The following is a 12,859-nucleotide window of genomic DNA, read 5'->3' on the forward strand; positions in this document are numbered from 1 at the left end:
CTAACCTCTTCACCAGAGAATGATTTTGCCATCCACTCTAGTGCACTCCTTCTCAGGACCCCCTTCAGGGCTATTTTTCCTTAGTGATAAATGGTTCAAAATTCACATTAGATCGTTTAATCTCACAGTGTTTGACATCTAACACATTTGGATACCCAGCTTTCCCAAAGATACAGTTAATGAGCTGACTTCTGAATATTCTTACATTGATATTTACCAGACCAACCTTACCACAGTTAAGACATTTCATTGGTGGTTTCCCTTGCCAACCAGCAAAATAATTCTGATACTGCCCTTGATATCTTTCACCCATTTTACCATGAGACATTTGATTATTTTGCCCTTTGATAACTGGAACCTTGGTTTTATGCTTAGCACCGATGAGATATTTTGATGATATTGTTTATTAAAATGCTTGCCTCTACCTTGTCTGTGTGAGATATCTTCTCTGTACATCTTATATGCCACTGTCAACCGATCTGCCAATCGTGCAGCTTCCATTACATCCTTGATTTTACCTTTATTTATCTCATATTTCATATCAGGATGTACTAAACCTTTAAAATGCTCCACTAAAACCATTTCTTTCAAATCCTCCAAAGTCATAATCTCCTCAGACTTACACCACCTCTCACATTTCATTCCACATCTCTACCCAGTTCCAAGTAAGTTTGCTCAGGTAACTTCTTAATTCTTCTGAATCTCTTCCAATACACTTCTGGATCTAACTGAACAGTTTTCAGAACACCCTCCTTCATAGCCTCATAAACAACAGACTCTACCAAACTTAAACAAGCATATGCCCCTCTCGCTTTGCCACCTTCTCAAACTGAATAAAGAAATTCTCTGCTTCTTCCTCAATAAATTCTGGCAAATGACTAATTCTAGCATCTGCTCCTTGGCTACTATGTCTCACAGACATTTGCTGCCCTTCTAACTCCAATTGCCTAAGTTTCACCTCTTTCTCTGCTTGAATCCTCTCTCTCGGCCTGGATCTTCTTTAACTCAAATTCCAATTTCATTTTTCCTCCCCGCCCAATCTGCTCACGCCATGCCTGTCCGCACCATCCATAGTCACTGATTAGTTCAACACCAAAAATACAAGTAAAATCTACCTTGCAACACAGTAGATACAACACTTACTTGTATTGTTACACTGTCTCACTATTCATAATCCACATTCCACAATGAACAATCCCTGACCAAGGTCCCCATATGTCACAGTCTCTCTTATGCTGTAACGTAAATATAATCAGGATAGGGAAATACAGCGTTTACATAAAAAGTATATTAAACAATATTGGTTTCACAGGTGCTGATAGCTTCCACAAAGTTTGGTAAATTTTTCTTGTAGCACCGTTCACTTGTAGCAAGTTAAAAATATATTTTTCTAGTGTATTTGCATGTGCTGAGACCGAATATGACCTTTTTGGCGGAAATTAGCCGTTTTTTTTTTGCGATTTTTTTTCGTTTGACGTTTTCCGAGAAAAAAAGTGGCTAAGCTACTAAAAATACTCAAAAAACACTAGAAAAACAATAACCAAACCTAACCTAACCTAACCTAACCTAACTTAACTTAACTTAACTTAACTTAACTGACTCTCACCATATGATGGAATCACCTATTTCTTACCTTATTGGCCTGGTTCTTGTTCGTTGTTGCATTCTGGGATTCTTACACAATGCCACATATGTTGGTCTTTGCGATATTTACATTCAGTCTTGCTCTTAGTACATTTTACTGAGGTTGGAAGAACACCATGCGATCGAAAAAATGCTATAGTTTCTTCGTTTTTTTTCCAAAAACTCGCAATCAGCTCCATATACATTAAGTGACCCCCATCGCAGACTTCCATGGTCGGAACTGAACTTGAATTTCAAAATATGAGAGACCAAAAAGAATACTCAAATTTGATTGGGCCAAAAATACTGCAAATTAAACCCAAAAACATTTTAATTGGTTTCAAAATAAAAAAGGCTTTTGATTGGACGCGTGACGTGTACAGCAACGCATGCGCAGGATGATTTATGAAGGGGAACGCAGGAGACACGCAGTGTTGGAGGAGAGGCAGACGATAATGGCTGGATGTTAATGGAAGAAAATAGAAAATATTTTGGAAGAGTTATCTCCGTTATTATACATTTCCGCCGGTAATGTAATAGATGAAAATTATCTTATACAGTGACCCCTCCGTTAACGAACTCAATCCGTTCCAGAAGGTCGTTCGTTAACCGAAACCATTGTTTCAATGGGTTTTTGGGTAATTGGTTCCAGCTCACCGAAAATTTCCTAAATTCAACAAAAATGGTAGATAAGTTCACTTACTTTGAGGTGTGTATGTAGAAGGCTCCTGGATGATGATGATGATGATGATGATGATGATGATGGGATTTAGAATCAGGGTGGAGGAGAAGGAAAAAGAGAAGGCATTGGGGTGGAAGAGAAGTCACCCCATGGCGCCATTTCACCCATAAAATTTTAGCTCTCTTGGTGTAATTCAAGATTATTTTCTTTAAATCAACACTGCACTGCATTATATATTGTCAATATGTAAGATATATTTCAAAATGACCAATAATTTGCTTGGAAACACAGAAAAAAAGCGTTTAGTTGAAGAGAGTCTCAAGCAAGATGTTACCTCCAGTGAAAACAGAGAGAGACTAACTCCTGTTTGCTGTGTTAAGAGGCTGGATGCCGCACATTAAACTAGTCACTTTTCCATCAGTTATGTTCAATAATTGTTAAAATGACTAAAAAATTGAATATTAAACTTTTAAAATTATTGAATAGTATAAACTTCTTGATATTTACTAAAATAGTAAGGAATTTTAGCCCTAGAACCGATTAATGTATTGGCGGACTGATATTAAAGCTGGTTGCCTGGTCAGTGCAAGCGAAAACATGTTGAGGTCGGTTCGTAAGAACTTCGTTAACCGAATTTTTTTTTCGTTAACCGAATTGAAGATCCTTATGGAAGGCAGTTCGTTAATCGAAATTACGTTAACCGAGGTGTTCGTTAAACGAGGGGTCACTGTAATTAGACGTCTTAATCGAATATGATAATAGATTAATGGTAGGAATGAACGGTGCTACAAGAAAATAATACCCAAAGTTTACATTAATATTAGTCTTATATCTTGATCCAACAATATGCTCTCTCTCTACTTTAGAAGTACCGTATGCTTAACAAATAGATTATAATATCTTATGACTACCAGAAAACACTGAAATACCCTTACAACCTGTGGGTTTTTTCACGATACAAAATACCATGTCCTTCACCAATAATACCCACAGAGAGAGAGAGAGAGAGAGAGAGAGAGAGCTTCCTTTTCTTGTTCCAATACGATTTCACGAACTCATCCACATCTTGTTTATATTCTTCATTTAAACCACTGCAATATTCTCACATTGAAAACTGTTTAAAAAAATCATATATTAATGTTCTTTAATCATATCAGATACTAAAACATATCACAAAATTGGAATAACAAAACATATATCACAAACTTAAGAAGACTTTAACCTTCAGTGAATATAGTGTGTCAAGAGAAAATGACACACTTTATGGGATGACTAAGGAAAACATAAGTACATAACATGATTAACTGCCCTAACGCTATTTGGTTAGGTTAGGTATGTTAGGATATAAGGGAGGGATTTCTTAGATGTATTTTCTTATTAATTTATCCCCCTGCTGTTAACTTTTAAGATCTTCAACCTTTTCTCTCAAATTCTTGCTTCATTAAGTATAGATGTTAACTATAGCTTAGTTTTTACTTCATATATAACCTCTGACCTTTGGTAGCATGGCTCAAGGGTTAGGACACAGGGGTACTGTAATTCTGGTATCAAGCTATGGACAAGAATGAAGGTAAATACCGAAGGAAAATAATACCCCTAATCATACAAATAAAATGGATTGTTAAAATGAAATTAGATTCCAGTAGCACTCAACTACAGGATCAACTCCCTGGCTTTACCCATTTGGTACTGTTAATTAGGTACACTTTTCACTTACACCAATACTGGGTGTACATTTACAAGAACACACCACCTTATACTCTCACATACAGCACCCTTGAGCACCATTAATGCCAGTTATCTTAGAACCTTAGTTCTCAATAGTACAGGACTCAGTAACAGCACCAAAACTAATACATTAAAACACAGGATTAGTTGCTTCTGTACGCTACTGTGATACATTTGCCGATATCCATATAGTAATTACACAGCCAAATTCTAGCCTTACTGAGTGGTGGACTCCTCCATAACAATGATGGGGGCTGGCGGTGTTTGCTCGGCCTGTGAGATCAGCCGGCTGGACAATGAACGCGTCTGGCGAACGTCTGGGCAGTTGACTGAGCTCCAGGGTAGATGGTTAGTTCCCCACACCCGTTTTCACGAAGTTACCAGAGTTTACTGGCTTTAATCCATATCCCAAACTAGTGTGGAGGTTGTCCCAATCTACAAGGCCCTTGGCCTACAGGAACCTGTGGACGGAGTGAATTTGTGGCCGAGACTGAGGTCGAAAACGTCAGCGTCTCGCTTCCCTCATCCCATGCTCACTCCCGCGTTCCACTCACGTAGATAATATCTACAAATGTTGTTACTCTACACTTAGACGTGTGAAAATTGGGCTACAAACTTATTTAAATTTCCTAAGATCAACTTTTCAAATTACGCAATGACTGAGCTTTCACAGACAAGAATCAAATTGATTTCAAGTTCAGGATGGCAGTCCCTGGTGGGAGGAGCGTAAGACAAGGAGTATTAGGCTACACCCCGTTAGATGGTAAAGATAGGGAGGCTGACACTTCCCTTCACAATAATTAATTACTTCCATAATTAACATCCTTACAACAATTTTACTATGAACATCAGAGAACCTGATGTTCATAGGTGAAAAATAGGTAACTTCAGCATCAGTTAGCAACTCCTGGCATCTCTAGGGAAGACGTCAATGATACCTCATTCATACAGTAGTCTCTACCCTGACTTATATTGACAATTTCACTAACAGTAAACACAGTTGAAGCTTTCAACATCAGTCACAAGGGATCTTGAATGTTTCGTCTGTAATCAGACATATCTAAGTTGACTCAAAACAATGGTGGTCTCACACACATTTAAATTTCATGAACACCTTATGAGGTACTTAGCAATACCCGAGTTTCTGCGGTAATGCGTAATGGAAAATAGAGGACTCGGGTCTCCTGAAGCGGTTAGAGAATGAATGCTTCAACTGGGAGACTCAAAAGGTTCGCAGGTTTTGTGGGCATGGAACATAATTTGAATTATTAGGTGTTAAATAGACTAGCTATGTTATTGTGACTGTGACAAGGATAGATTAGTTTAGGTTAAGTTAGTTTAGGTTGTTAGGTTAGGTTATAGTTATATATTAATTTTTTTATGATATATATTTATTTATCTCAGACTGGAGTATACAACGGAGAGCAGCTTCTGGAACACTCACCCCGAGACTTCCTCCCTGTTGAGTCCAAACTACAGGAGCCATCCATCACAGTTAAGTGTGTCCTGGAGGCCATCACCACCATCTTCCAGCAGGAGAAATTTTCATGAAATATAATCCAGACTTAATTGGTTACTATAGGGAATGAGACACTGCAGCTTGCTCTATTCTTTATCTTCAGGTTACTTACTAGTACAGTATATTGTCTATTACCTTATCCAAGATTTTTCAGTAATGAATTCCTTTTAATGTTACTTTGTCAGTATATAAGGAGAGAATATTGTACAGGACAGATGGAAGCACTGTGGTACTGTACCTTGTGATTTCAAATTTTTTTTTGTCATATATTAATTCATAGTTGGGTTAAGAGAGTCACCATGTGAGGGTCCAGCTGAGTGCTAATGAGTTTTCTTAACTTAATTGGTGTCTGCAGTACAGTACAGTACAGTATTACAGTACTTTAGATATAACTTCTCAACAGAAAAGGAATATTTTGTACGGGATTAGTGATAAGAGCAGCTGTTATTCTTAAGACATATAAGGTCAGTTGCAGAGGATAAATGACATAATCAACCATTTTCACCCCGACAGTCAGTGTGTTAAGGAATAGGAACATTTTAATACAATGTTTGGCAATATTATCCATAATAAATCATGTCAGTATTTATTACCACTATACAGTACAGTATATTGATGACTAGATTAAGGTGATCATTTGAATGTTATAATAAATCATACAAGTCACAGTGAATACTTTATGTTACAAAGGGAAGTTTTATATTTTATTAGGACTACATCTTTACACGCTATTCTTATGTTAACAGTTTTACTTTAGTTTTCTTATTGTGTTTTTATTACAGAGCCTTACATCACACAGACAGTATTTACCATCAGTCCACTCAGCTCTATTACAGACAAAATATTACTGTCAATATAGCAACTACAGTAGTGTGCTTCTAAGCCTGTAACCTATGTATCCTCTTAAAATAGCAAGTTACTGTATTGTGTGTGTGTGTGTGTGTGAAAACTACAAGAGTACAATCTGAAATGTGTATTGTGTGTGTTCATGGTTCACTACAAGGGGGTTAAAGTGTGTGTGTGTGTGTGTAGGGGGGGTAATCTCTTATGTTGTGTTTATGAGGTTGACTGTATGTTTTAGCGACTGGTGTGTGTGTGTGTGTGTGTGTGTGTGTGTGTGTGTGTGTGTGTGTGTGTGTGTGTGCGCTGCGTGTGTGTGCACGTGTGTGTGTGCGTGCGTGTGTGCACGTGTGTGTGTGTGGTGTGTGTGTGTGTGTGCACGTGTGTGTGTGTGCACGTGTGTGTGTGTGTGTACGTGTGTGTGTACGTGTGTGTGTGTGTGTGTGTGTGTGTGTGTGTGTGTGTGTGTGTGTGTGTGTGTGTTACATCATCACCTACCTCCCGGAAGTTATTGCAGCCATATCAGTCATACATATTCTTCTCTTTAAGCTATACCAATGTTAGTTAGGTCCCCACTCACCTCATGAATATTTTATAACCTCATTCCTGTCTTAGGAGAGCCGTGTAGCCACCATCAGCTCTGTGGGGTTAAAACTTGACAACATTTGCTCATTTATGTTGATTCTATTTGTGTTTGAGGGGGGACCGGTGGTAGAAGCGGTACCATTCTTGCCTTGCAAGCGAGATGTCACGGGTTCGATTCCCGGGCCGGTGGAAGTTGTTTGGACTTACTTCCTAGCCCCCATTAGTCCATGTTCACCTAGCAGTAAAGTAGGTACCTGTTGTAAGTCGAAAGTTGCGAATTCGTATTCTTGGAGCTTCCAATAACTTGATGACATAAACCACTGACTCTTCAGGCTTCTACGCCCTTGACTCTTCAGGCTTCTACGCCCTTAACTCATGAAACATAAAGGCAAGTATGAACTTAGCATGCTTCCCTGTTGGGCGCTGTAAACACTTCTGCGCTTCACCTTACACAAGGATGTAGGGGAGTGCCCAATATAAAAAAAAAAAAAAAAAAAAAAAATTGTGTTTGATAAAGCTTCCTTAATAACAAGACTGGAGAACAAACTGGTCGCCAGAAATAAAGTCTTGTAGCAATGTCAACGCTAGTCGGGTGTTTGAAGCAACAATGAATGCCTTGCCTCCACTTGCACACATTGGCCCAGTCATGTAATATTTAGTGATGCTCCCTATGATGATTATTTCTGTGCCAGTCTTTCAAAGAATCCCAAATCCTGAGTGGAAAATGACCTCTTAAGTACTGTAAGCCACCAGAGAAGACAAAAAAGGCGCGTTAAATTCTGTCAACACCTGCAGCGAAACCTCAATATAAGGAATTTATGCTCCATATAATTCGTTATATGGAGGGCTTCATTTCTAATGGACCCTCGATATAACAGAGTTTCTTCTCCACATAGTCTGTTAAATAAAATTCCACCATAAGCTTCAACAGAACACAAGGCAACACAATAATGATCTCACAGCTTCAAGTGGTGAGGCAGAGAAACGTAAATCTCCCTCACAGTATCACCCCCCACCCCTACATATACCTTTCCACCCCTACATATACCTTTCCACCCCTACATATACCTCTCCACCCCTACATATACCTCTCCACCCCTACATATACCTCTCCACCCCTACATATACCTCTCCACCCCTACATATCCCATCTTAGTCACACAAGACTCCACATACAGTATTGTGTTCATTTGTGTTCTATGTTGACTATTTAGTTAAGTGAGGGTTAGGGAGTCTGTTACAGTCGTGCTGCATCAACAATATCTGGGTTATGGAAATTTACCCGTGTGGAGTTTGTAAATTATGACTGCTAAGTTTGGGACACTGAACGAAAATTCACCTTTATGGAAGTGAGGTCAGTTATGATAATGTTTAAAACAAAATTAGTAAAAATATATAAATACTGTATTGAAATAAAAGAATGTTGTGTGGATTGATAACTCCTTTGTTTACCAACAAGTGTGGGTATGTAGCTCAGTCTTGTTTACATCCACCAGTGTAACTCTTAAACTCTCTCTCAGTTCCTAAACCTCTTCTTTCAGTATATGATCTTTAGGCCCATTTTGTTTTACCAGTTGGTGCAGCTTCAGATTGCTGTACCATAATGTTTGTGTTGGCAACACAGGTGCTTAAAAGTGACTCTCTCCTCCGAGTATTAGCTGCTGCTGTACTGTACATTATATATTTTTGGTGAATTTAATTCAAAATGTTTTGTGGATTATTTATATATTATATCATAAAATACTAATTTTTCAACATAATATTGTATTTTAAAAGTTTTAGTTTTATTTGCAACTTTTTAATGGGTCTTATGACTGGATTATTTACCAGAGGAATGTACAATACAGTGTATCCAATTATAATATGAATTTATGTGGCAAAATTGGTTTTGTGTTTTGTTATTTCAAATGATGGAAACTTTTTCACTTTTACATTTACTATCATCCTCTTCACCACTGATCAACTCGTTAACTGCTTGGGCGATCGGTCACGTCTCTGTTACGCACTGTTGGCAAGTACTGGGCATGCACTGGCTCCTGAATGTGTCTGAACCTGCTCCAGTGTTGGTCACAACACTCTCTGGCAGACTGTTCCACGAGTTCACAACTCTCACTCCGAAAAAATTTGCCCTCACAGTTTTCTGAACTTGTGGCTTTTTTAACCTTGAGCTGTGACCCCTTGTGGGGCGAGCGTCTGCCAGCTCCACGTATGGACATTTAACCGAGTAGTGCCCCGAGATGTTTATATACTTCGATTAGGTCCCCCCTCGCCCGTCTGTAGTGTAAGCTAGGTGGTTGCAGGCGCTCCAATCTCTCTGGGTGGCTGAGGTTCCGTAGAGCAGGCACCAGTCTGGTGGCCCTCCTTTGGACATTTTCAATCAATTGATAGTCTCTAGTATACCTCACTCTTGAAGGTCGTGACGAGCGACAGACCATTCAGATATCTGAACGACCTTCCTATAAAACCTACTAGTTTAGTTGCCTGATTCACCTTCTTCTCACAATGGCCCAAAAACTTAAGTTCATTGTCAACATACACATCCAGGTCCTTTTCACATTTAGTCTCAATTAATCCAGTCTCTTCATCCCGTTGGGACATGTGATACGCCTCCTTACCATTGGTACGTCCCAGGTGCATCCTCTTACACTTCATGACATTGAATCTTAGCAGCCATTTCTTCGACCATTTTTGAAGCTCACAGAGATCCTTTTGCAGCTCTTCACAGTCTGTTTGGTTCTTAATTTCCCTAAATATCTTGGCATCATCTGCAAACATTTGTATGGAGGAGTGTATAGCCTCTGGCATGTCATTAATGAAACAGCCAAATAACAACGGGCACCTTACACTGCCCTGTGGTACCCCGCTTGTGACAGGAACACATAATGATATTGTACCATTTGTCACCACTCACTGTTTGCGGTCATGGAGAAAGTCTCCGATCCACGCTAGGACACTTCCCCGAATCCCGTACCCTTCCAGTTTAATTCTCAGCCTTTCATGGGGTACACTGTTGAAAGCCTTGGCAAAATCTAGGTATATATTGTCGATATTTCGGCCTTGTTCTAGAATTTGAGTCCAAACATCTAGTAGCTGGAGTAATTGTGTTAAGCAGGATCTTCCCGGCATAAAACTGTGTTGGCAGTCCTTTACAAGGTTGTTTCGTAGCAGATGTTCCAACATGGCATCTCTTACGATACCCTCTAGTACTTTTCACACTATGCTGGTCAGGCTCACTGGTCTATAATTATTCATGGAGTGACGATCGCCCTTCTTAAATATAGTACTCAAATAAGCCATCTTCCAGTCATTGGGGACCTTTTGCTCCTCCAGGCATTTACAGTCTACAGAATAGGATCTTAAGTTACTTCACAAGCTCATTACACAGCTCTTAACACTCTGGGATGCACCATATCTGGGCCGGGACTCTTGTGAATCTTTAGCTTTGACAGTTTATTTCTTATAACCTCGTCCGAGAACACAAAGTGGGTCAGCTCTGTCAAACTCTTTCCTCAATCACAGGAAGATTGTTCGCATCCTCTCATGTGAACTCCGATGAAAATATTTGCTCAACGCCTCTGCTTTATCCTGGTTAGAATCTGCATAACTACCATCTTCAAGCCCCAAGTTCGATATGCCAACTCGCGTCTTTAATTTCGACTTTGCGTAGCGATAAAAAGCCTATGAGTTTGACTTGACCTCACTAGCAATCTGCCTTTGGAACTCTTTTTTCAGCCCTTCTACACTCAGATTTTGCTTAGCTCCTGGATCTGGCATACATCCTTCTGTCCTGCTTATCATTTATCTTAACCCAGGTCTCGAAATCCTGAGTTTTCTTCATAACTTTGCGGACTGCCGCATGGTTCATGTGTAGTGGTCTCCTTGTATTCCTGGAGGCACTGTATGGTGTGTGTGTGGAGGCAATGTGTATAACAGAACTTAGCATCCCTTCCATAACACGGAGGATGGCTGTGTATAACAGTACGTATAATTATGGGGAAAAAAATGTGTATTATATACTGCATTTTCCAGGAACTCGATCCCCAATATAAATTGGCAACTTCTATGTATAGTCAACTGCTAAAGGCCATTCACCTCTCTCCCTGAACCATGAACCGTAAGATTCAGACTCAGGGTAGGAGGTGAACAGACTTTAGTAGTTGACTATACATGAATGGCTGAAGGTGATCCCTTGAGTAACAATATCTCTCTGCCGTCACTGTGGTCCTTAACACTCTGTCATAGCTCTCGCTTAACTTTATTCCCGGCTAACTACACGGACTGCTCTCCCTAACTGTCTTCTCACAACTTCTATACAGTATCCCCTTCATTATTAACAAAATAAAAAATAAAATTATAAATTCTTGAGCTAATTAAAACTATATTGAATAGAATTTGATAGAAAAAGATACGAATAATGATAAGTGTTCAAATAAATTAGTGAGTATAAGTGGAATACACATTTTGTGCCAGTAGGCTCTCCACACATCTCAGTCTGATGTGTATAAGTGTAAAAATTACTAAACAGTTGTAGTTTAATTTGACACATACTGTACTGTATATGTGTCACATATGATGGGTGTTTTTTTTCTAAAGGGCCATTACAAGCAATAGTGAGTTGTAACATGAGAGTGTATCTGTGTACTCGGCCATATTGTAATAGCCAAGACTCAGTAATTTTATCCAGCCATCTTGTGTTTCACACTTGAGGATCATGAGGAAGTTTAAGGTTTGAGCCACACATTCCTGCCATATTACTATGTAGTAAGATTACAGTAAGTCTAACCTTTATATGATACAGTATTGTAAGTTATTTATATTTAGTAGGGAAACAATATAATAATTTGACCCATGAGTTGGTTTTGTGGGGCAAGACCAGAAAACTGTGTCAGAGGAAACATACTTAAGAGTACAGTTCAGTTCATGTAACCTTGTCCAGTGTTCCCCAGGCTCAGGTGTCTGGCTCCTAGGGTGAATGGAATCAGCTTGATATTGAGGCAGGATTTTAGTAGTTGTGTTTCAGATTTAGTAATAGGAGGGTGAGTAGAATTCCCCCTCTTGGAGGTGGACCCTCAAGGTATTGTTTGCTATATTATGTAGTCAAGTTTGACACAGTCACTGAGGAACTCATTCATCACATGGATTAGTTTGGGTTGTGTAATAACAGTAAAATTATGATAGGTTGTGAACTAAACTTACTTGACTCCCACTTACCATAAGTAATTTAGAAATGGTAGAGTGGTGTAACCATCAGTTGTAAGTCCTTGCCACAATACTGTGTTACACAATCATAGTGTACAGACCGCAACACCGTTACACAATCATAGTGTACAGACCGCAACACTGTGTTACACTATAATAGTGTACAGACCCCAACACTGTGTTACACTATAATGGTTAACAGACCACAACACTGTAGCTGTATATTCACCTCCCCTCGCACCTCACAAAAGCATCTGGAGCTTAACTTGCCACATCTTGTCTTTGCTTGAGATCCGTTAGTGGCCTAAGACAGACATGAGGTTATAATGGTGCATTGATCCTGGAAATCTTATAATAACTAAGTCTGAACTAGGGAGCTTGGCTCCCTTCTTCCTCCCAGTTTTGGCAGCGCATGAGGTTGGTAACTAAATTGACCTGCTACTGATGATTCCAATTAGACTAATAACAACAGATGAGGAGTGACTGTGACACCACAAGGTATTGATCCCCTTTTATGGGTCATTGGCATGGTGACATGTTACTGTCCTGTCCTTGCTGTTAATGTGGCAGACTTTAAACACACACACTTGATGGTGGCTACACACATTACCTGGTCTGGTTTGGACTAAGAAATGGTATTTCCAGGATCAATCTGTCAGTTAGTCTTATTGCATCAAAGCCTT

At 39.3% G+C, this 12,859-nt stretch overlaps 1 long non-coding RNA gene across 1 annotated transcript; it reads left to right on the forward strand.

The window, feature by feature from the left end:
* Positions 1-3,041: 3,041 nt before the first annotated feature.
* Positions 3,042-6,493, forward strand: LOC121860896. Its single transcript, XR_006087944.1, has 2 exons — positions 3,042-4,381; positions 5,438-6,493. It is a non-coding gene; the product is annotated as an uncharacterized LOC121860896 (long non-coding RNA).
* Positions 6,494-12,859: the final 6,366 nt, after the last annotated feature.

The sequence above is a fragment of the Homarus americanus genome, unplaced genomic scaffold, assembly GCF_018991925.1.
Source record: "Homarus americanus isolate GMGI-L3 unplaced genomic scaffold, GMGI_Hamer_2.0 scaffold52806, whole genome shotgun sequence".
NCBI classification, from domain to species: Eukaryota; Metazoa; Arthropoda; class Malacostraca; order Decapoda; family Nephropidae; genus Homarus; species Homarus americanus.